Consider the following 26,103-nt stretch of genomic DNA (forward strand, 5'->3'; position numbering starts at 1 on the left):
AAATTTTTCCACATATCAGATCCGTATAATTAAACATTTACTCAACTATCTTCACTTGCCACCTGCGGTAAGCATGTCCCAAACTGAACACATCATTTTTCCTCCGTTACGTTGTCTGCCATCTGCTTAAACCACTTCAGCATTGTCAGTGTGATGTGCGTGTTAGTTTTCATCCACACCCCAGAGGTAGTCAGTTGGCCCTAATCTAGAAAATACTCCCAGGGTGAGTCTTGGCATTTAATTAAAAGATATGGTTGCTTCAAGTGATTCAACTCTCTTTGTTTCCCAACAAGATCAGAGGTTTTGTTAACTAGCATAATGGATGTTAAAAAAGAGATTTTATTTATGAAATTAGTGGTATTCAAGTCATTTAAATGAGCTGGAAAATATTTTTAAGAAGCTAAAGAGAGGTCTGTGCCTCTAGGAATAGTCCTCTTGGCTTAAATCCAAGAACTAACCAGAAGATTCTGGGACAACTCCCTCCAAATAGATGGTTAGCTAAATCCTGCTGCTAGAACATTAGCACTTTTGCCTCCAGTGAACATTTTATGCAAGCTGTTGTAGGGTTCCCCAAAAGGACAGACAGCCAGACTTGTTTACAATTACGGAACAGGTTGGATGTCTGTTTTTTGAGTCAGATTGCTAATACAGCAGTGCCCTCTCCTCCGCGGTTTTGCTTTCTGCGGTTTCAGTTACCGTCAGTCAACTGCGATCCAGAAGCAGATGGTTCTCCTTCCCACATATATCAGAAGGTCGGTAGTAACCTAAGCTACCTCACAAAGCCTACATCATTCACTTCACTTCATCTCATCATGTGGGCACTTTATCATGTCACATCATCACAAGGAAAAGGACGAGGAAAGTACTGTTAGATACTTTCAGAGAAAAAGAGACCAGATTCACAAAGCTTGTATCACAGTATATTGTGGTAATTGCTCCATTTATGATTAGTTGCTGTTGTTAATCTCTTACTGTTCCTAATTTATATATTCAACTTTATCATATAAATATATGTATGCAGAGAAAAAGAAACATACTATACATAGGATTTGATACTACTTGATTTCAGGCATCTATTGAGGGTCTTAAAACATATCCCCAAGGATAAGGGGGCATTACTATAAATCCATACGTCTGTGACAGCATTTGCTTCCTTTTTAACCTGAGACCAAGACTGAGTGAAGGACATCTGTAGTCCCTACAAATACTTATCAAAAGTAACCTAGTATAACTGCAAAACATGCAACATTCTATTTCTATATTCCTTAGCACAGGAAGGAAACCTCTGTTCAGGTTGTTGAAGCCAGAAATTTAGACACTACTGTATGATTCCTTTTACCTAGCCCCATACATGATTTAGCACTGGGTCCTATGTATTGTGAATTTATTCATTTTTCTTTGGTCTTAAAAAACTCCCTTAGTTCAGGCTCCCACGATTCTCACATTGGTTAGGACAACTGTGTCCTACCTGGTGTCTTGGTGACAATCTTCCTTTACATTTTATAAACCATGCACAGAATGATCATTCTAAATTGAATTGTAATAATGGTGTTTTACATCTTAGTTTAACCTTCTCAGCTGCTTCCCAGGATCCTCGGGATAATGTCCTAATGTACTGATGGGGTGATGGAGTTCTCAAGAAAGACCCTATGATGTTGCCATTGTGTTGCCTTTAGGAAAGCCACAGAGGCATGAAATAGTACAGCATTTCAGTAGAACTTTAAAATCTTCTCTGGTGTTTGAGGGCAAAGTGAAGGTATTAGAGCGATTCAAGATGAGAGACTGGTGGTGGCCACAGCATGAAAAGCCGTTCATAGATCAGCTGATGCTTGGGCTGAAGTGTCTTTAGGTGTGTTTGTTTGGTATTTTTAATTAAGAATTTTCAACATCCACTCTATGAAGACAGCATAAAATTAAATAAAAGTTTTATAGGTTTTCAACAAATGTTACAAGTCTCCCTTTTTCTTCTTTTGTTATTGAACTGTAATTGACATTCAAGATTATATTAGTTTTAAATGTACAATGTAATGATTCGGTAATTGTATATATGGTGGCAAGATCACCACGGTAAGTCTGGTTAGCATCCATCACCATACATGGTTATAATTTTTTTTCTCATGATGATAACTGATTTCAAGATCCACTCTTCTGGCTACTTTTAAATATGCAATACAGTATTAACTATAGTCACTGTGCTGTACATTAATTACATCCCTATGACTTATTATTTTATAACAGGAAGTTTGTACGTTTTGACTTCTTTACAATTTTCATTCTTAATTCAATCATTGCACTTCTTGAAAAGACAGATTACAAATAATTAATTGGGTTGTTGTTAGTGTCCATTCAATGATTTCCACCTATTAAATGCTTTGCCTTTTACTATGGATGTTTTGGTATAATGGTCTTAGTCCAAGAATGATCTTACAACTTTCTTATGACCTTAAACGAGAAGTCATTGTTCATTCTCATCCTCTTCTTCTTGCTGTTAGTAAGTTTAGCGTCAGAAACCCAGAAGAAGACCCTATGATTTTTACCATGTGATCTTCACTGACATATCAAAGTGTAATAGGAGACAAAATTTGAGAAGTTTCCCTGGCTCATAATAAAAGAGGAAAAAGAAGAGGAGGGGGAGGAGCATAAGGAGCAGGATGAAGAAATAAGGCCATTTAGCATTTTAAATTGCTCTATTTATTTGGTTTTTAGCTTACTCTGAAGTTTCTCTATGAAATCTTCATTTAGCAATTCCAAGGCCTACATAGCATTGTCAGTGTGGCAGAACAGTTATGCCAAGACATTGCCAGATCTAATCCCCTATGTGTCATGACATCAGGAGTGCTGTTGACCTACACGTGCACAAGTGCTTTTGTATGTAAGACAATTATTGATAATTTGTTATATAAAAATAGTTGTGAAAAGAATATGTATAGGACAAAGTGGAGACAGTGCAGTAAGGTATGGCTTCCCTTATGTAAGCTTTCTCATATCATCACGGATAGAAAAGCAATACTTTCAGAATTTAGAGTAGAAAATTTGATATAAAAAACTATGACAAAGGCACCCGGGTGGCTCAGTCAGTTAAGTGTCTGACTCTTGGTTTCAGCTCAGGTCATGATCTCATGGTTTGTGAGTTCAAGCCCCATGTTGGGCTCTGTGCTGACGGCACGGAGCCTGCTTGGGATTCTCTCTCCTTCTCTCTTTGCCCCTACCCCATTTGTGCTTTCTGTCTCTGTCTCTCTCTCTCAAAATAAATAAATAAACTTTAAAAATTAAATGAAAAACAAAAACTAAGACAAAATCATGGTACAGGTGAGAATTGGGTCCGGGTTCAGATAATTGAGTACACAGATGTTTGAAGCAAAATTATAAAAATAGAGAAAATCAATCAGGTTGCAGAAATGCACTTTTATTGTGACCTGCTTATAAATTAAAAGCCTGCTCATCTTTCTGGTGTAGTGTAGACTGAAATGACATTCTTCTACAACTTGTAGATAAGTAAAGCTAAAATGCGTTAATTTATTCATTCACCATGTATTATCCAAGTGGTAGCTGTGTTTGTTCTCTCTGTAAATCTAAGTCTCCTTTTGTCTTTGTTAGTAATTCTTTTTTTTTTTCTTTTCCACTTAAATTGTTCTACCTAATTATTGAATCTTACTGCATCTCTGCTTTGAAGATGGCAGGCTCTGGCCCAAGGCCACAACACCGAGGAGACCAAGCCAGGATGTGAACTTAGAGCTCATGACTCCTGTGTGCTGCCCTTTCCTCCACACTCTGACAAGATTTCCACTCAGACTTCGGGAGATACAATTTTAAATCAGGTTTCAATTACCCCCCCAAAAAAAGTTTAAATCTAATACTAGTACAGTAGATGATACTTACAACTATAATATTTTTCTTAATGTTTATTTATTTATTTTGAGAGAGAGAGAGAGAGAGCATGCGTGTGGGGGAGGAGCTAAGAGAGAGGGAGCGACAGAATCCCAAGCAGGCTCCACACCATCAGCGCAGAGCCAAAACGGGGCTCTATCTTAGGAAACGTGAGATCATGACCTGAGTCAAAATCAGGAGTCAGACGCTTAACCGACTGAGCTACCCAGGCGCCCCAATATTTACACATAAAATCTGAAAACAAGGTAGAAAGTAGTGGGTAACATGACATAGATAAGGACCAAATCCTACAAGTATCCCTAGATGAGACAGTATGGAATGGCTTTATGGATGGGGTGACATTGTAATGACACCATTGCAGAAAGATGGAACAGACCTAAAGCCTAGGTAGGCAAGGGGTCCATCTATGATGTTAGAGAGGGTATCAAAGAGCATAGAGATTTTGTTTGTTTATTTGTTTACATAAGTTTTGGTCCACCAAAAGTCCTTACTGTTTTTCATAAATCGCAATGTACTTATTAAGTTCTTTTAAAATGTAACTAAAAATCATAATGATTTGGTGTTAAAAGGGGATATCTCATCACATGCATAAATTAAAATATGGTTTGTGTGTGTTTGTTTGTTTGGACGGGTGCATATAAAACTATATCCCTGGGGATAGAACTGGGCGTCCAGAGGACTCTTGCTTTTATTTTATACATTTCTCTTTTTGAATATCTGCTTATTAGTTTTCTTTTGATTCAGAATAATGGAATGCATAATGTATCGGACATCTTCTTTTTCCATCTGCAAATGCATCCACCAGCTTTTCCCACCTGCTCTGGTGCCCTGTCCATGCTGCTTATGGCTGTGCAGAATGTCGAGGGCTCCAAGTTCTCTGTTTCTAGTTGAGTTTGCTCAGTGGGAGGTACCAAGAGGAGATCAGACAGTGAGAGGACAGAGAGACTGAGATATTTATTCCCTGGCCTCCCTACTCTCTTCCCCTCCACGTACCCAAGTGCCCTATGTTGGTTCTGCCCTCCTACTAAAGACAACGGCTGCCAGGTGGCCCTCTACACAGAGACCCCCCACTTCCTTATCTTGATACTTCAGGGCTTAGGGGTAGAAGTGGCTCCCAAGGGTGCTAGGCTGGAGACCCACATTCTATTGCTGGTTTCTCTACACCCTGCTTACACCTTTGTAATTAGTCTCTTTACTAAAATCTCTGCAAATCACTTATCATGAGTGTCATTTGTTTTTGCCCTGGATGCTGACCAAAATAAAACCCAAAACAAAAACAAACAAGCAATAAACCAAAGCAATAAAGTATTAAGATAACTTAATTATACACATTGGTCTTTATGCAGTTTCAAAACAATGAAATATTCGAAAAAAATATAAGTGAAGAAAACTTAGTTTAGTTAAGGACCATGCTATGGGAGGAAAGTAATAGTAAATATTTCATGAGTACAATCTTAAAGCTGAAGTGTCTCTCTCTCTCTCCTTACTCATGCTGTTGCTGGGTTTCTGGGCCTGAAGGCAAAACAGGCATGAACGAGGTCTCTCTGATGCAAGTCTTTATGCAGCATTGTGGGAGCACGCTGCAGAGATTTACAGAATCTCAGAGAGAGAAGGGGCCTTGGGGACTACACAGTACAGCAAAAAATGCTGCAGTTTGTCATACAGCCCTAGATTTAATTTGTGTGGCAACTGTTTATTTATTTGTTTTTAAATGTTTATTTATTCTTGAGAGAGGGCGCTAGCAGGGAAGGGGCGAAGAGAGAGGGGGACAGGGGATCCGAAGCAGGCTCCACGCTGACAGCAGAGAGCCTGACATGGGGCTCAAACTCATGAACCAAACCCTGATATCGTGACCTGAGCTGAAGTCAGACGCTTAACCAACTGAGCCACCCAGACACCCCTTATTTATTTACGTTTCAATTTAAAAAATAATTTCCCTTTAACGCAAGGTGAGCCCTGCTGACAGATATTTTGCTTATTTTTATTTTTCTACAGAACATTTTTTATTTATTTTTATTTTTTTAAGTTTATTTATTTATTTTGAAAGAGAGAGAGAGAGCATGAGCAGTGCACATCCCTACATGGGGCTCAATCCCACCAACCATGAGATTGTGACCTGAGCAGAAATCAAGAGTTGGACACTTAACCAACTGAGCCACCCTGCCCCCCCCCCCTATAGAGGGTTTCCTTAATTGAAGTAGAGCTAACATACAGTATTATATTAGTTTTGGATGTACCATAGAATGATCCAACAATTGAATGCATTGCCCAGTGTTCATCACGATAAATATACTCTTAATCCCCTTTAATCTACTTCACCCATCCCCCTACCCACTGTCCCTAAGGCAACCACCAGTTTGTCTCTGTATGTAAGACCCTGTTATATTGCTTATCTCTTTTTTTCTTCATTTGTTCATTTGTTTTGTTTCTTAAATCCCACGAGTAAAATATAAGGTGGTGTTTGTCTTTGTCCACTTTATTTCACTTAGCATAATACTTTCTAAGTTCATCTTGCAGATGACAAGATCTCATTCTTTTATATGGCTTAGTAATATTCAATTATGTGTGTGTGTATATGTGTGTATATACATATACACCGCTTGTATGGGAATTTTTAATAAAGATAATAAGTTACTGTCTAAAAAGATTTATTTAATTGTAAGTACAGAAAACATGACTCTTTGAGACATAGCCCTCAAGCATTACCTAGAATCTGAAATATACTATATATATGGTTATAGGCACAAGCAATAATTCTACTTTTCATAGTGAGTAAATCCAAATAATATAAGTAGTATAAGTATGAAAGAAATAAGTGAAGTTCTTTTTAAAAGGCAAAATGGAGAATTGCCCCTCTATTTCTCTTATTCCTACAAAAGATAAATATCTAAAAGTGTGAACAGATCACAAACCCACACCCATACCCACGTACCAAAATGTTTAAGATTTTTAAAGTTATATAAAATCACTTGAAAAAAATTAGAACTTTTTGTTTTAAAAATATAATTTTATAACTCATGAAATATTAAAAATTCCAGCGTCATCTTGACATAGCTATTGTTAACATGTTCAATAATTTTTCAAAAATATTTCCTACCTTTGTACCCACCATACACACACACACACACACACACACACACACATGCACACACACACAATTGGAAATACTATACTATTTATTTGGTAGCTGAATAGTAATTCAAAGCATAAATTTAGATACTACTGATTTAAACAATCTCCTATTAGTAAATATATATTGCTTCCCAAATTTTGCACTTGGAAATAATCCTACGATAAATATATTTAAACAAATATATTGTTCTTGTCCTATGATTACTTCCTCATAAACTCCTAGATGATAATTGCTATATTCACTTATATGTTTATAGCATACATATTGCATATATATAAAATAGAAATATATAATGTATGTATATACATTATTATACATATTATATAATGTAATACATGATGATATGTACGTAGTAAATATGTTCAGCAGAAATTTATCAGTTTATCCACAGAATAGTATACAAGAATGTTCATTTCTCCAAAACCTTATCAATACCAGGCATTATCATTCATTTAAGTTTTGACAATCTGATATTGATTTTAAAAATATTTACTGAGAGCCTACTGGAGTGTAGTCTCTTTTCTAAGTTCTGAGAGTCAGCAATCATCATATAGGCAATCTCTGCCTTCAGTGAGCTTACATTCTAGTAGAAAGAAACATAAAAACTAACAAATAGAAAATACATGTTATAGTATGTTAGGTAACACACACAGTTTTTTAGAAGTTAGTTTTGCTATGAAGAAGAATGAAATAAGGAATAGACAGTAGGGAGTAAAGGGTTAGTGGTGGGATTTTCACTAAAAATGGTATCCCACATATTTCTTTACGTACATTCTTTTTATTACTTATTATGTCCATATGTTTGTTGAGTCTTTCCTCTCTTTTGAATTATCCTTTTATATTCACACTTATTTTTTGATTTGGATATTTTTTATTGAACACAGTGCCCAGTGTTCAAGAGTTCAAGAGTTATAGGATCTTTTCATGAGTTAAGTATGGCATATATAATGCATATATAATGTTATATTATGTATTTATTAATTATAAAATTATCGAATATAATTAACATTAACTAATTTTAAGCCAATACTGTATTATTTATATCAGTGAGTATACTGTGCATATGATATATATTTCACTCCAATATACATTGCATCATTCATCATTGGTCTTTAAACTTTATGGTATTTTATATACATGTATATATGTTACATATATATGTGGACTACTGCCCATTTGGAGGAGAATTTACATCATTAAAATATTCAGTCTCCCATATGGTGATATAATGTATCCAGGTATATATTTATACTTGTCTTTTCTTGCCTTATATAAGATTTCAGATGGTTTTGTTTGTATTCAAATAGACTCTAAAAATAAGTCAATTTTAGGTATTTGTTGCTATTTTCCCCCAATTTTGTCTCCTGCGGATTACTGTCGGTATGTTGATGTGTCTTTAATTGTTTTAACTTACAGACTCTTTGAAGACCTGATGAAATCTCTCAAAACTTGTCCCAGTAAAATGCCTACACAAAATTTTGCATGGGAAATCTTTTGAAGTCTACTTATAGACTTTTTATTTGTCCATTAACACTTGGTTTAGATAATCTGTATTATAAGAAAGCCACTAAACTTTGCATTTATTTTTAAGTCAATCATTTTTCTGAACTACCTAACATTTTATACTACTTCCTAAATGGACTTTCTAGTGTTTTCCTAGTAGACAATGTATTACTTGAAAATAATAGTATATGGGGCACCTGGCTGGCTCAGTCAGTTAAACGTCTGGCTTTGGCCCAAGTCATGATCTCACACATCATGGGTTCGAGCCCCATGGGTTTCTCTACTGTTAGCACAGAGCCCACTTTGGATCCTCTATCTCCCTCTTTCTCTCTGTCCCTCAAGCTCTCTCACTCTCTCTAGTCCAAATCTGCATCCAAAGGGAGGAGAAGACCAATGTCTCAGCTTGAAGATCATTAGCAGGAAGAACTTTTTCTTACTCAGCCTTTTAGTCTATTTAAGCCTTTAACTGATTGGATGAGGCCCACCCAAATGGTGGGGGGGGGGGCAAGGGGCTTTTCTCAGTGTACCAATTCCAAATGCTTACCTCATCCAGAAACACCCTTACAGACACACCTAGAAACAACATTTAGCCAAATATCTGCGCACCATATAGTCTAGTCAAGTCAGCATCTAATGCTAACAATTACTTTATCCAGTGTATTATTACAATAACATATTTTATCATTACATATTATTTTATCATTATATATTTGTTAATTATTTATTATTAATGTATTTTTATCATTATAGATTATTTATTATTTATGTAGTTTTTTCAAGATTTTTGAATCCATATATGTAAAGTGGATTGTCATGGCTTTTTTTTCAACTTTCTTGGTCAAATATTATTTTCATTATTATTATACTTTTCAGTAATGGACTGGTAATATGTTTCCTTTTTTAAAAAAACATCTTTAAAAGTATAGCAAATATTTGTTGTTGGAAATCTTGAAAAAAATTCATCCATAAAATAAATAAATGAAGGTAAGCTCTTTCTGAGGCATTAGCCTCATTTATTTACTATATCATTTATCAATTTTTTAGCATTATCAATCCTTTTTATTTTATTATTTTTCCTAGCTTCTGATGTTATATACATCATCCACACTTTTTGCTGTTTGTTGTAAAAGCACTTAGCGTCTTTTCTTTTCTTACGAGTACATCTTTGAACACTTCTGTGAAGTCTCGATATGTAGCAGTAGTATTGTCATTTTGGTATAATTTAATATCTTTACACATGTAATATATACATGTATATTTGCATATATATATAAATATATATGAAATTTTCATTTTCTCTTTGATTTAAAAAAGTTGATTTAGGAAAATCTTACTTTGTTTCCAGTTGGTTTTATTTGTAAGAGTGTGTTTATGCTTTATTAGTCTCCAAGCTTTTGTATTTCAGGACAACGAATATGGAGCATGCAATTTATAATTTTGTAGATTTATTGTAAAGATATTCTAGGAGCTAAAATTCAATTTCTCTGTGCAAATGTTTAATATATACATATATATATACATATATATATTTTAGTAATGTGTGTTTTCTATGATAGTTGCAGTATACCAAGTCAAGTTTATGAATTATGAAATTCAGTTTTTCAGTTTATATTTTGCCTTCTTTTCTGTCAAAGACCAAGCTTCTTACTATAATTGAAGTTTTGTCTAAATTTGTTGTTGGTGCTAACTTGTTTTATAATCACAAACTATGTTGTTATTTGAACATTTACAGCTAGTATTTAGTCATTTTATATTTTATCTAAATTCAATTTTCTTTGATATGTAATAGTAGTTCTTTTTTTTTTTTTTTAATTTGAATTTACGCAGTATTTGTCCACTCCCTTTAAAAATATTCACTTACTGGGGATCCTGGGTGGTTCAGTGGATTAAGTGTCTGGCTCTTGGTTTCAACTCAGGTCATGATCTCAGGGTTGTGAGATTGGGCCCATGTCAGGCTCCACACTGGGCATGGAACATCTTTGGATTCTTTCTCCCTCCCTCTCTCTCTGCCCCTTCCCAGGTTGCGTGCATGCTCACAGTTGTGCACATGCATGATCTCTTTCTCTCTAAATAAATAAATAAATAAATAATTTCATTGTTGTAGTGCACTTGTCATATTTCTAACAATTTTTTTTTAACCTAGCCAGACTCTTTAACTTTTGTAAAAGGAGTTTATAAATTCCACAAAGAAGCTGGAAGAGATGAAGGGTAAGAGACTCCTCATTTGAAAATGAGCACCAGGAATTTTTGGACCGCTGAGGTTTTCAAAACCATGAAGCAGTAAATTCTACACTTTGGCTTAAACAAATCTCAACTGTGTTTGTGAACTTAGAGTCAAATTTGTCTCACTTGCACTCCAGATTGTTCTGACTAATGAAGCCTTACTTCTATCACCTTATGCTAAATTTCTGGCTATTTCTGCTGCCCGGCTGTTCCATCTCTTCTGTGCAAATCCTTTTCGTAACTCCAATGTTTCTATTGCTTTATATTATCTGAAAAAGTATAAAAACTTTACTTGTTTTCATTCTGGTTGTGGATGCCTACATACTGAAAAATGTGAATCTCTATTTCTCTTCCAATGGAATGATTTGGTTTAGAATGAAATCACTGATCCTGGCTCATCAAATGAGCAGTGTGTGTGCTGTATTTCCCTCCTCCACATTCCATAATTTCCACATGTTGTAGAATAATCTTGACTTTTAGAACCAGATTATTAGTATTGGTGTAATTGTTATATTACACACTTAGCATCTGTATTGTATCCATTTTAACAATTGTTTGGTAATCAACTCCCAAGTTTTGCTGTGCCTCTGGCCACTTCTCCTACAACCAGTTTTGCCCATATTTGAGCTCATTATTTACATTCATTTCTCAGAAAGCTAGAATATGTTTCTAAATAATTTTTTTCAGGAAAGTTATTCGGTTCTTATTCTATGAATATTTACAATCACATGAAATTTGTTTTCTAATGTGTATATCATATCAGTTAAGATCAGGTTTGACTACATCTAAGAGAAAAACAAGTAAACAATGGCTTTAAACACATTAAAATTTATTTCCATCTCATATAAAAGAAGTCTGGGCATAGGAATCCCAACCTGACCTGAAAGCTCCATGAATTTTGTTGGTGATTCAGATTTTATGCTCTGCCATCCTGGGAGCATCCATCATACATGTGACACAAGATAGCTGCCCAGGGGCGCCTTAGGTCAGATCTCACGGTTCCTGAGTTCAGTTCATGAGTTCAAGCCCTGGTGGGGCTCTGTGCTGACAGCTCAGAGCCTGGAACTTGTTTGGATCTGCATCTCCCTCTCTCTCTCTGCTTCTCCCCCACTTGTGCTCTATCTCTTTCTCTCTCTCTTCCCAAAATAAATTAACATTAAAAAAAAGAAATTAAAAATATGGCTGCCCAAGTGTCAGCCATCAGACCCATTTTTTTTTAAATGTATATTTATTTTGAGACACATACACACACATACACACACAGAATGTGAGCAGGGGAGGGGAAGAGGGAGAGAATCCCAAGCAGGCTCCATGCTGTCAGCACAGAGCTCAAGGTGGGACTCGATTCCACGAATGAGATTATGACCTGAGCCAAAATCAAGAGTCCATAGCTTAATGACTGAGCCACTCAGCACCCCAGATCCATTTTCTAAGCAGAAGAATGGAGGAAAAGAGAGAGAAAGGAGAAAATGGAAGTTTACACACTTCCAGTCACATTTCTTTGGACCAATAGAAAGATAATAGCCACATAGACACACACAATTTCAAGGAAAGTTAAGAAATGTGCCTGACTAAAATTGAAGACTAAAATGGAAATTTGAAGGTACAGACAAATTCTGGTCACAAAACTGAGCATTATCTTTAATGAATATACGAAATGTTGGGGTTGCAAACATTTTTTTCTAAAATCTCTGTTGATACTGCTCCATTGTCTCCTTGCTTTTCTCAGAGAAGTAATTACCTAGATTATTCCCTTTGAAGGTAACATCTTAACTTCCCCTTGTCCACAATGGATGCTTGCTGAAACTGTTATTTATCTCTTAAATCACAAATAAATAAATAAATAAATAAATAAAACATATATGTACATATGTTTTTCTTTTATTCTTCATTAATTTACTTTGCATCAAGTAGTTCCTTTAAATGCTATAATTATAGGGGCACCTAGGTGGCTCAGTCAGTTAATCTTCTGACTTTGGCTCAGGTCATGATCTCAGGGCTCTAAGTTCCAGTCCCGTGTTGGGCTCTGTACTGACAGCTCAGAGCCTAGAGCCTGCTTCGGGTTCTGTGTCTCTGTCACTCTCTGCCCCTTGTGCTCTGTCTCTCATTCTCTCAAAAATAAACATTAAAAAAATTCTCTTTAAAATTACAGTTATAGTCTTCCTTCCTCTAAAAAAAAGTTTTTTCTATTATTTCTTTGATTTTTGTTTCTTTTCCATTTATCATCTGGTATTTATCTTATAAATATATTGGGTTTCTTAGAGCTCCACTCTCAGAGACTTATCTTTCCTTTTTCATTTTTGTTTACTTCTGGGAGACTCTCTTTATTTTCTAAGCCACTAATTGAGATGGTCACTTACACGACATCTCCTCATCTGTCTGAGATTTGTTTTAAAAATTTTAGAAATGGGGCGCCTGGGTGGCTCAGTCGGTTGAGCATCCGACTTTGGCCCAGATCATGATCTCATGGTTCATGGGTTGGGGACCCGCGTGGGGCTTTCTGCTGACAGCTTGGAACCTGGAGCCTGCTTCAGATTCTGTGTCTCCCTCTCTTTCTGCCCCTCCCCAGGTCATGCTCACACTCTGTCTCTGTCAAAAATAAATAAATTTAAAAAACAAATTTAGAAATGATCATTTTCCTCAGAAACAAGGGTTCTTAATCTCAGATTGTTCCATGTTGGTACATACAACGTTCTCAGATTTTGTTGTGAATATAAGATGGAAGGCCTTTTGGGGCTTTTTTTCCTGTTTCATGAAGTAAGTCCATATCACAGGATTGTATTTGTATGGATTTTTCAGCACTGTTTTCTTTTGGACTACTGAGTCTTTTCACATACCTGGTGATCTTTTTTTTATGCATATTCTTAAACAGAAGATCTATGTTTGCCTAGAAATATGACTTGTGTTTATTTTCAGAGATTGTGTTTAAGTTTTCATCCCCTGTGAAAGAGGAAAAGAATGTTGGTATTTTCTGTGGTTTGACTGTGCTAGATTGGGGATCCAGATGGCTACAGGCATAGGGAAGGATGCGTTTCTCCTTTTCCAGCAGGTCCTGTCCAGCCACTAAAGCAGGTGACTGATTTCTGGCCCACTCTAGCCTGTAAGGTGGCCAATAATTAGTTTTGAATTGCATTTTCGAATGGAAAAGGGAAATATATTATGCAGCTAAGCCTTTAGGTAAATTCCTTACTACTTCAACAGACAGTTGTTTCTGCATTTGTAGTACATCAAGAGAGGTCTGAAAAAAAATCTGCTGTGGCAAGTTACTTGAGTGGAAAGAACTTGGACAAATAGTACTCATCTCCAGATTATCTAAGCAGCTAAATCTTCCCTCCAGTCGTTATCATTCCAAGATTAGATTTTTATTTTTCACATTTTTCAGTGAGAAATACTACCCACCTACCGAAAACATGGACCTCTCCTTTGCCTCTATCTGCTTGGTATTTTCCAACAATTTCTCAAAGATTCTCAGTCTTTCATGGAAATCTCAGTTTCCAATGCATTGATAGATATATTCTTATTTTTAGACTCCTTGTGTAACTTCAATATTTGAAGAGTGAGAAGTAAATGCATGAGCACAAATAACCATATTGAAACCAAAATCTGAAAATGTGGTTTTTGAGCCAAACCATTGTGTAAAGGCCAATTTTCCAAACTACAAATATGGTTTAAATCTTTCCACTGTTTACAGTATGTGCTTATGTGGAATTAAAGAAATTATTTTGAAATGAATAAACTTGTTTTACTTTTTAATGTTGTAAGGTTTTTACATATACATGAGTATTCTAAAGCTGAAAATATGCTAACTTTATCTAAAAGTACAATTTAAGGAGGTCTAAATTGACAAGCAATACTATTTCAATAATTTGGGCTTTGCCTAACAGAATTATGTGGTTGATATTTTCCACATAGTTTATCTAAACTCTCAAGTAAATGAGACACTAAAAGTATCAAAGGTCTGACAAACCTAAGGCCTGTGGGGCAAATTTTCACCTTTCATTAAATGTTAATATTTACTTGACAGATTAAAAACTATTTTTCTCTGGTTAATTGGATTAACCATTTCATAATATGTTTGTCTTTCTTTTTTTCTCAAGAGAAAAAAGGTATATTGAGTCCATGCTCACAATTTTCTATCACAGGCCACTGTATTGTGTGATATGCTTTTATAGAGGTAAGGTCAGCCTGGCTATCCCCTCAGTAATCAGTGGATGACTGAAATTTTCCAAATAAGGCCACCAGAATACTACTATATGCAATCATTGGGCGGTTCCATCTGGTTCTAATTAGCAATAAACGATGAGACTCTTTACTCTGGAATTTTTGAAAGATTAAAAGTTATTTTTTTGTAGAAGATTCCTTGTGAAGAAATTAACCCATATTTGAAAAAGTACCACATATGGGGCACCTGGGTGGCTCAGTTGGTTGAGCGTCCAACTTCGGCTCGGGTCATGATCTCATAGTTCATGAGTTCGAGCCCTGCGTCGGGCTCTGTGCTGACAGCTGAGGCCCTGGAGCCTGCATCGGATCCTGTGTCTCCCTCTATCTCTGTTTCTCCCCTGCTTACGCTCTGTCTCTCTCTCAAAAATAAATAAAGAAAAAGAACCACATAAAGTTTGCTGTGTTGCTAACCTAAAGTGAAAATAAACACTAAACGATGTGGTACATAACTTAATTACCATGCCTTTCTCCCATTATTGATAATAGTAGTACTGATGATGATGATAGAAGTTATTATGGTTCCCCTGTGTAGTGGAATTGTTTTCATCCAGCATCCATTCACCCTATATCCTTTAATAGCTCTGGATTTTTGTTTGAGCACAGTGCCTTACCCTGCTTTTGCATCCCTGCTCTATTCTTACTCCACTTCTTCGACCCAGATAGATGTACAGGTTGAGTGGCCAAAGTCGAGGACATAGAATCAATTGCTGGTCCTAGGATTTTTGTAGAGATGGCTGTAGATAGAAGTTGGCCAAATTACAGATTAGCTAAAGGTTTTGCAGGAGCTACTAGGCAGAGGGTGACCCTCTTTCCAATGAATCCAGGACACCTAGACCCCCAGATGGATCTGGACACCAGGAGGAGGAAGCTTGCCTGACAATGGAAACAGACAGGAGGAAATAAAGCCAAGAGATGGAGAGAAAACAAGTTTGAGTGACATCACACTTGAGCTTAAACTCTGAACCAAGTCTTTCCTGGGGCCCTTCTTACTCAACAACTCGTGTTTTCACAGTCATCTCATCATTCTTCCTGCCTTGCTCACTCCTCTGAAGCTCCTGATTTGCTTTGAAGAGGCCAAACTGACTCTCACAGAGGCCATTGCATTTGCTGTTCCCTCTGCTTGAACTGCCCCCCACCCCCACTACCCCCCCCCCCCAGACCCTCAGCTATTCTCATCACTACCCCCTTCACTCTCTTCAGGCCTCTGCTCAAATATCCAACTCCTCGGAGAAGTCCTATCGGTCACTCTTCTAAACGTGTACTTTCTATCACTCTCTCTACCCTTCATCTGCCTGTTTGCTCACAGAAATCAACCACATCTGCCACTATCTATGATGGCTGGTTCCTCTGTGTAACTTCTCCGCCTCTTCCACAAGTGTCTGAGCGTCACACGAGCGGTAGATTGGCCTGCTTCTTCACCACTGTATCCCGGTATCAAGAACATGCCTATTGCATAGTGGGCCCCAGCAACTATTTGCTGAATGAAGGAATAAATGAATCAATAAGTCCCGTTGTTGTTACTTTGGCTTCACCCAGGAGTAAACTTCCTGTCACGGTCAAAGTGTTGTAACAATTAGAATATCATTATGCTAGTTTTCATGATACAGACATGAAGCCCTAAATGGTTAAGTAAAAAGTAAATGGAGTAAGAGATTTAAAAGTCATATTCTGCCTGACTCCAGGGCTATTAGAAGCTAGTCTCTACTGCTTTCAAAATTGCTAAGTTCAGCCAGGAGGGCTTAAAAAGTATTCCTCTCCTGATTATGTCCGTGTTTTCTTCTTTTAATGGATAATAATTTAACAAAAATTTCACGTTTTATATTCAGCGATGGAGACTAATAGCTAATAAACTCTTGGCAAATACAGCTTCTGTTAGAAATATACTTTAGTTAACAGAATTATGGGACTACTATACTTTCAAAATTCATAGTAAGTTACATGCAGTAGACATATGCTTAGTATGAACACACATCCAGATTTTGCCTGAGACAGTCTTTATTTTTTTTGTTGTCCTGTCATAACAATGAATATCTGCCCCTTTTCCTATCAACACATCATATATATATATATATATGTATATCTATATCTATATGTGTATAATATGTATATATATACATATATACATATATATATTCCATTTTTCCATATATATATGGAATATATATATATATATTCCATTTTTCCATATATATATACATATGGAATATATATACATTTGTTTTCCTCCCTGGAGTTAGTTCACTGTAACCTTCTGAACAACCTATTGCTGTTTTCCTGAGTGTCTGGAATTATCATGCTGTCTCATTCATACAACAGAAATATACTATGTTTCTGAAGCATGCTAGCAATTCCTACAGATAGAGCATTCATAGTAGAATAGGCAAGTATGCAAATACATAATGGCAGTTCACATGAAAAGGACTATGAAGGAAGAGGAAGCGATATCTCAAACTTGTTCACTTTTTTCTATTTTTACAGCTGGCATTCTTTTCCTTAGCACCATCATCTTTCACTGGGACCATTGCCATAAATTCCTTAGTTCCCCACTTCCTCCCTTCTCCCCCTCCAATCTGTTAGCACACTGCACCAAGATGAGCATTTAAAACACAAACTGGATCTCATCCTCCAGTTGTGAGAATGAAATGAATGTCTAAGCCCAGGTGTTCTAAAAAACAGAACCTAGTACAAAAGCTGATGCATTAAGACTATACAGAGGAGTCTAATGCCAGGAAATCCAGAATGAAGGACAAGGGCAGTGAGGCAAGAAAGGAAAGAGCAGAAATGGCTGGGGGGGGGGGGTTGTATCTGACTTCTGGTCAGTCCCAGGTATCATGTTGTGTGACTACTGAGTCTCATGGGACCATCTCCCAAGGGGCCTTGTGCACTATTATATTTTGGGACTGGTGGGTTGGGGAAGGGGGGGAAGACTTTGTCTTTTGTCCCTTTCTATTGGTCCAAGTTTCGTTCCTCACCCTCAGCACTTCATCTCTCCCACATTTTTAGGTTGGGCAAGTATGGGAGTCTCATGGGTCTTGAAACAATCATATCTCAGCAGCCACAGAGAGAAGAACCCTGGGGCTGGAGGGGAGAAATGGAATAACCAGGCATGAGGTAAGTGCAGTAGGTTTGCCCCAGAGAAATTGGTTTTACAAGGACCAAGCCTAGAGTGGAATGGTGGTCAAGAGCCTCAGAGACAATAAGGTTGAGAGGATTTAAAATGGTGCAAAAGAGGTATCTGATAGGATAAGTTAACATTGAGTATCTACAAACTGAAAGCACCTGGTAAATGTTACTGGTCTATTATTTATAGTTATTATGGATGAAACATTTGAAACAAGTGAGTGATGATTATAAATACATTATAAATTCCACTTGGTAGACATATGGAGATTTCTTGTGCTTATTGGTTTTGACTGAGCATACACTTTGTGCAACATGGTGCCTGGGACCAGCAAACACAGTGGTGAACAATTAGGTGTGGCTTCTATATTCATGACAAGACAGAGCCAAACAGGAATCAAATACATTATGAATTAAATCATGCCTGTGGTAGGGGCTCTTAAGTAGCTTGTTTGGTTAAGCTTCATACTCTGGATTTCAGCTCAGGTCATGATCTCGCAGTCATGGGATTGAGCCTTGTGTTGGGCTCCATGCTGAGCATGGAACCTGCTTGGACTCTCTCCCTCTCTCTCTGATCCTTCTTCTCTCACTCAGTCACTAACTAACTAACTAACTAAATAAATAAATAAACATGAAGAAAAATTTTAAATCATGCCTGTGATGGAGAAATACAGGGCTTTCTACGAGCCTATAACAGAAGGATATAACCCAGTTAGGGAGGAAGTGGTCAAGAAGGCCAGACAAGTGACAATTTAGTCAAGAGGTAGAAGTGTGAAAGAGCATTGTGGGCAGAAGTGGTGTCATGGATGCGAAGGTTACTTGCGTGTGTCAAGTTGGGTAGCTCATGGTACCCAGTTTTTGGCCAAACACTAGTCTAGATGTTACTGTCAAGGCATTTTTAGATCAGATTAACATTTAAATCAGTGAACTTTGAGTAAAGTAGATTAACTTACATAATGTGGATGGGCCTCATCCAGGCGGCTGAAGGTGTGAGAGAAAAGGCTAAGGTCTCTTGAGAAGGAATTCTTCCTCCAAAAGGCTTTCACACTGGAAGATTCAATGTCAACTCTTCTGTGGGTCTCCAGCCTGCTGGTTGCCTTGCAGATTACAGACTTTCCAGATCCCACAATTATGTGAGCCAATTCTTTCAAACAAAGTGCTCTCTCTCTCTCCTTGTTTGTACATACACACACTTCCTGTTGGTTCAGTTTCTCTGGAAAACTCTGGGTAATATAACAAAGCAAAGGCCCTGAGGCCTTGAGAGAACATGGCTTCTTCAAGGCCCTGAGAAAAGACACTGTGGTAGAGTGAGGAGCAGGTAGTAGGAGTTGGGTGTGGAGAGGGAGGCAAGAGCCAGATGTTCAGGACCATAATTCAGGATCTTTGTTGTGAATGCAGTGGAAAACCATTCAATGATTTTAATCCAGCTAGATTAGAGACATTTTACTTTGAAAAATGGAGACCAACATAATAATATGGATAAAAGTTACATGATCCTGAATTAGGATAGGGCCAAAAGAGAGGGAGAGAGAGAGGAGTCAATTAACATTTCCTTACCTGTCCCCTTTGTGGTTATCCTGTATGTGCAGCTCTTCTAGAACACTCCAGAATACCTGCAGCAGTTGCTAGTGAATTCTTGAATTCTGGGGCAAAGTATTCCTCTGCCTAACCTGCACCTGTAGCCTTGGGAAAGGGTTGTAGATGAGGAAAACTTCTTATAGGCCAGAGAAGTAAGCTACAATTCAAATTCATGTTCCCAATTTTTAAATTATATTTTATTTACTTTTTTCAGGCATCAAAAATTTTAATATTTTACTTAAAAGTTCTCAGACATCTTACGAAAACCCAGAGATCTTTCTTTAGGTGTGCCTTAAAAGCAGTATAAGTTAAAAGTGATATTAGTATACTCCTGAGTTTCTTTCTCTTTTCCCTTTGACTTGGTCTGCTCAAAGCATAGTTGTAAGTTTCTGTAACAATTGAAGCTTGCGCCCTCCCCCGCTCACATGCGTTCTCTCTCTCTCTATCTCTCTCTCTCAAAAATAAATAAACATTTAAAAATTTTAAAAAGGCGGGGCACCTGGGTGGCTCAGTCAGTTAAGCATCTGAATTTGATCAGGTCATGATCTCACAATTTGTGGGTTTGAGCCCCGCTTTCATTTCTGTATCTTCCTCTCTCTCTCTGCCTCTCTCTCTCTCTCTCTCTCTCTCTCTCTCTCTCTCCCTCTCTCAAAAATAAATAAACATTTAAAAGTTTTTTTAATAAAAAATAAAATAAAAAATTGAAGCATCCAATTAATGCTTAAATAGATATAACTCCCATTGAAATTAGAAACAGCCAACTTTTCATTTTCTAGGTATGTGGATCTTATGCTAAGAAAGTCACCAGTTCTTAATGGAGTCTTCAAATCTTCCCTATAGCCTATTACATTCTTCTAGTACTCTTATTCTTTCCCGTAACTCACAATATTTTATATCTTGTTTTTCCCTTAAAATTTCCTACGTCCTTTCCCCAGCAATCCCACCCCCAACCCAACTCCCATACTTCATGGTGGAAACAGAAGCAATCAAAAAGGAAGCTCTTCCCATGATCATCTAAACTCTACTTGGCTTTCCCCACCACAGCCTTTCCTTTCTCCTCTATTTAATGAAGGAAGTGTTCCCTCATCTTTTCAAGTTTAAGCTCCCAAATGTTCTTATTAACTTTTAACTTATTAACTTACTAACTTTTTTTTTGTCTTCCCTAAGATTCTATCTTTTTGGTTATCCCCCTTCTTCGAGTACATTTAACTTCTCCCTCTCCCCTGGGTTGTCTACCAGCATAAAAAGAACACTTGGTAATTCCCATTAAAGATGTTAGAGGAGGAAGAGAAGGCAGTCTCCTGTTTTAATTCGTTGTCCAGCCACCCCCTCTTCTGTCTTCTCTCCTCCAAATAATAATACCCTTTGTAGTTTGGACACATCTCTCCATACTTAGGGTCCTAATGAAATCCATTCATTCTTGATCCAGTCGTCAAATATTTACTTTTTGAGAAGCTAATACTGTGTTTTCAGTCTTAAAATGGGACAAGACCTTTGTGATAAGGTGTGTAGTCAAGCCACTTCTGTAGTTGAGGATTAGGAATAAAATCACAAATATTAAACACAGTCTCCAATATCAGGTGCTTCTGTAATAAATACTGTAGGCTCCAGCTACCTTACTTCTTTGTCCCATTTCTTAAAGGTGAGAGTGCTAACTTTTGGTTCTCTCAAAGCATCCGAAATGCCTGAAATCTAGCCATTATCACCAAGTCTTATGAAAGATTTTTTTAAGGTAGGGATTGCCCTACACCAAGCCAGCTGGCTCTACCATCCGTATAATAATTCTTACCTGATTGAGTTAACACTTGGATGTGATTTCATAAAAGTGTGAAATCATGCCAAGGTTTTCAGCTATTAATTTGTTATCATAGTCGTGAGTTTACTTAACGTATATGATTAACTGTTGTTATATTTTGTCCCTGAAGATAGAGCTGAAGACAAACACCTTGCCTTTGAGTTACTAGTTTTGTGGAAGAAAGAGAAGTATTTATTAGGGATTGATGAGAAACAATGTAGGCAATGGTCGCTGAAGGGATGACCAGATAAGGGCAGAAATGTTCCTCAATTGGCTTGAGGAGGCCTCACAGAGTAGGTTACATTTGAGCCGAGAAGGAGTTTTCAAGTGAGGATGTTAAAGAAATCATAACAGTTTGTTAGATTCAATTATTTTGTTCATTTGAGAGTCCCAGGTGAAATGATATCCAATATGGGTACATTTGGGGGAAGAGTTGTATAACAAGGTCAAGAGAACAGGGGTTGCTCACAGAATACATCTCAGTAGGTATCAATCATTTACATGGATTCAACCCATACCATATTGCATTAAACTATCTTCTTTCCTCAACAGCCCTGGAGTTTAGGTCATTTCACAGTCACATACATTTTAACAGATGAGTAAACTGAGGCTTAATTTGAGGAAGTGATTTCCCCAAGGTTCCAATTAAAGGAGAAGATGGTGGAGTCAAGATTTGAATTGAGACAATTGGTTATCAGCCCTGAGGTCCTGCAGCAACCCCACAGTGTCTCCAGGAGCAAGAAATAGACAGTGACTTCCCATGAGGGGTTTCTAAAGGATGGAAAGAAATGCAGGTGGCACCACACGGTAGCAGAAAGAGAGAATGAACTGAATCCCACGGTCAAATTCACTGGCATTGCCTGGAGGGGTGCAAGCAGCTCTAGAAACCCACTGATTTACCTTCTCAGGTCACTACTCCAGATGATGTGGCTTGGGAGGAGTCTGGCAGCCTAGAAAGGCAGTTCAACTGGCATTCTCCATAACTATGGGATTAGGGGCCTGCCAACATTCTACCAACTTCCATCTCCAAGTAAAGCAGAAAACTGCTTCACTTGATGTTGGAGAAAAGTTCACAAGAGGAGCTCGCTTAAAATCTCTTGTATTTCTCTCACTGACTTATTTCACTTAGCATAATACACTCTAGCTCATATGTGGAATTTAAGAAACAAAACCAGATGAACATGGTGAAGGGGAAAAAACAGAGGAAGGCAAACCATAAGAGACTCTTAACTACAGAGAGCAAACTCAGGATTGGTGCGGGGGGGGGGATGGGCTAAATGGGTGATGGACATTAAGGAGGGTGTTTGTTGGGATGAGTACTGGGTGTTGTATGTAAGTGATGAATCACTAAATTCTCCTGAAACCAATATTATACTGTATGTTAACTAACTAGAATTTAAGTAAAAACCTAAAGTAAAGAAAATCTCCTATATTTCAATGAAATTTTCCAACTGGTAAGTTTCAGCTGTTTTTCCAAGTTAAAATCCAATTCTCATTCTTTAAGGTTTTCCTTAGGGCTATAAAGTACACTTGGAAAACAATATCAATATAATGTTAATATGGGGCAAAATTGCTATTTGCTGGGTTAAATAAATCTTGTTTGGATCATTTTATTATCTTGTCACCAAAACATTAAAACCTTGACAATATGTTGACTTTAAGATATTCTAGACTTTCCGGTGTTGATGACTCTGTAAGCCGAAGATGAAATATTCTGATTTATAGATTAGTTAATTTGGTATAGGCTGAAGGAACGTATTTAAAAAGAGCCAATATCATTTTGTATCTTCAATTTTTAAGCTCTTATTTAAAATTGTACAAGTAAGTTTTGCTCTTCAATGGCAGTTTCGTGTTAATTTTTCTGATCTTCTCAAGTGCAGTTCGGAAAGCCCCTTGATCACAGCTATGACTAATTTATTTTTAATTGCATTCTGATATTGCTTAACTTCCTCTAAATTTTGGCAGTTTTCTACCATTCAACGCAACAATATTTTTGTGAGAAAAAAATATTTACTCTAAAGTGAAAACAGGTTTCTCCGTGGGTGTTCTAATATATTTGTCACTTTCCAGTTCTAGAATATTTTGGCATCGAAAGTATCTATTTGACCTTTATAGAAGGTTTTGAAATAGTTACTGTGTTTTAGTGTTATTTCTCAAAATCTTCAAGTTAAACCCTGTTTAGAATTTTGCTTTCTGCAAATACTAACATAAAGAAACAGCATCAAGTTCCATTGGAAATACATATTCAGGATATGAATGTATTTATGAAGGTGACCAGATTATATCTGGAAATATTATGAAGCTGGGATACTGAAGGGGCAAATAAGACATGAATGAATATGTAGATTAGATATTGATATTTTCATTTTTAAAATGAGGAGTTTCAGACTCAGAGAGGTTAAATGAGATGTCCAAAGTCACACAGTTGAGGCTAAATAAAGCCTGCTGTTTGAACCCAACATGCATGCTCATTCCACTGTACCACATTGACTTGTTATGCTTTGGCATTTTTGAGTGAATTCCATCCATTGAGAGGGACATGAGGGGAAAAATTGGAAATAAAACACTGATGAAAGATTTCTGTGGCTTTGAAACAATGAACAAAGTATGCATTAGTCAGCCATTTTCTATCTCCTCCCACCCAGCTGGGAAAATTTGGTCAGACAACAAAGTATTTCTTTTTGTTGTTCCAGTAATTCTGCAAATTGTTCTAAGAAAAAAAGGACAAATAGAAAATAAATTGGAGACTTGATCTCTGATCTGAGACAATGTACAGTATAGATAGGAGGAAAATATGCATATAAAATAAGGAAAGAATGAGTTTCTAAAGTCATGTAGTAGTAAATACAAGTAATCATGCAAATAAGCACCATAGTGCTAGGCATAGAGATGGAAGTGAAAGTAGACTTTTATTAGAATCAGATGTACTACTCATAAAAAGCTACATGAAGGCGATTAATTGTTAACAAATTTCAAAAAGAAAGGAAATTAAAACAGGAGAGAGAAAGAAGATGGGGCAAGTTAAATGCCCCAAGAATGATGTGATTAGCCTGGGGAAACCATAGAGAAAGAAAGACTGGAAACATTTGACATTGGTAAAACTCATTGAATTCTAGACTTAAAAAGTTTAAATTTGGTCACGTAGCCTTCAAAAATAGTGAATTAATGAAAAAAATACCTTGAGATTTTGTCCTTTTGGGTGCAAAATGTCCCAATTCAGACTCATGAACTGCTGTCCTTTGAGTACGCAAGTCAGGAAACTGTGTTATCCACGACTGCTTCCTCTTCATCTTCTCTCCCCCTTGCAACTCTTTCCAAGTTCAGACCATTTTATTTGCTAGATATTTCTTAAATCCATCCACCTCTCTCTGTGTCCATCCCCACAATCCTAACACAAGCTCTCATTGTCTTTCTTTTGAATTATTTTATTAAAATAGTCTAATCTGTCTGGACACCTCGGTGGTTCAGTCAGTTGAGTGTCCAAAGTCTTGATTGTGGCTCAAGTCATGATTCCAGGATCCTGGGATCAAGCCCTGAGTCAGACTCAGTGCTGAGAGCAGAAACTGCTTAAGATTCTCTCTCTCTTCCCCTCTGCCCCTTTCCCCTGCTCATGCACTTTTAAGCATGCATTCTCTATCTCTAAAATGAAATTTATAAAAATACCAAAAAAAAAAAAAAAATAGCCCAATGTGTCTACTGTCAGCCAGTCAGGCCCTTCTGCAAGCCAATGTCTCATCACATTAAAGCTGATAACGGCCAGCAGTTCACAACTCCCATAAATTGTCCTATGAAGTCCTTTATCAGCTGTCTTCCATCTATCTCTCTAGCCTCACCTTCCTCTCTTTGCACTAGATTTGCTGACATTCCATCTCCATTTGTGCTCATCCTCATTCCTCGCAGCACGTGACCTGTGTTTACAATGTTCTTTCCTTCTTGACTGGGTTAACTCATTCTTTGGCTTTCCTCTTAAGCAGGATACCCCATCGCATCCTCCCCGATCTTACTCGACTAGGTCAGATCCCTGTTTTAAGCTCTCTTGGCCCCACCTACCTCTCCCTTGAAGCATTTAACATCATTGTTATAAGCTATTCTCTTTAATTCTCAAAGCAACGCCATGAAGGTGGTTTATTTTTACATTCTCTCCATGAGGAAACTGAAGAATAAAGAGGCTAAATAAATATTCAAGCTTATAGAGATAATAAGTGACAGAACCAGGATAGAGAGCAAAGCAGTCTGAATTCCAAGGCTGTTCTTGTTCTCTCTGAGCTGTAGTTGCCTCTATATATTTGCCAAATGGATGGGTGGACAGACAGCTGAATAGGCAAATACAGGAGTTAACGTCAGCAGACATTTTGGGGATATTTAAAAAAAAGAAAGAGGAGGAGGAAAGGCTATCTACAGAGTTGAGATGGCAATTGGGTGTTTTAATCATGGGTGAGATTGGTAATGGAAAAATATCTGGATAGCCCATCTACAGAGCAGTGAGGAAACAATGGGTGATGACTGATGTGTCGGGGTCAGAACTGAAAGGGAAGTGGATGGCAATTCTAAAAGTGTGACCTATGGAATTGAGAAAGTAATGCTGAGAGTCTTTTATAAATGCTGGGGACACCTCAATGTCAAGGATTTTTGTCTGTTATAG

General features: G+C 37.1%; 1 long non-coding RNA gene across 3 annotated transcripts in view; it reads right to left on the reverse strand.

The window, feature by feature from the left end:
• The window catches only part of LOC132693350 (uncharacterized), a 41,418-nt gene extending 18,903 nt beyond the window's left edge, over positions 1 to 22,515 (reverse strand). For 2 of the 3 annotated variants that reach the window (XR_009616748.2, XR_009616750.2), the window contains exons 1-4: positions 22,362 to 22,512; positions 19,646 to 19,771; positions 19,042 to 19,311; positions 15,580 to 15,702 (exon numbers count right to left, since the gene is read on the reverse strand). This is a non-coding gene — a long non-coding RNA (uncharacterized LOC132693350). Of the gene's footprint in view, positions 1 to 15,579; positions 15,703 to 19,041; positions 19,312 to 19,645; positions 19,772 to 22,361 lie in introns of all 3 variants that reach the window. The other variant, XR_013554932.1, reaches the window with a different exon arrangement.
• Between the last annotated feature and the right edge of the window lie 3,588 nt (positions 22,516 to 26,103).

The sequence above is a fragment of the Panthera onca genome, chromosome B1 (assembly GCF_046562875.1).
Source record: "Panthera onca isolate mPanOnc1 chromosome B1, mPanOnc1 haplotype 2, whole genome shotgun sequence".
Classification (NCBI taxonomy): Eukaryota; Metazoa; Chordata; class Mammalia; order Carnivora; family Felidae; genus Panthera; species Panthera onca.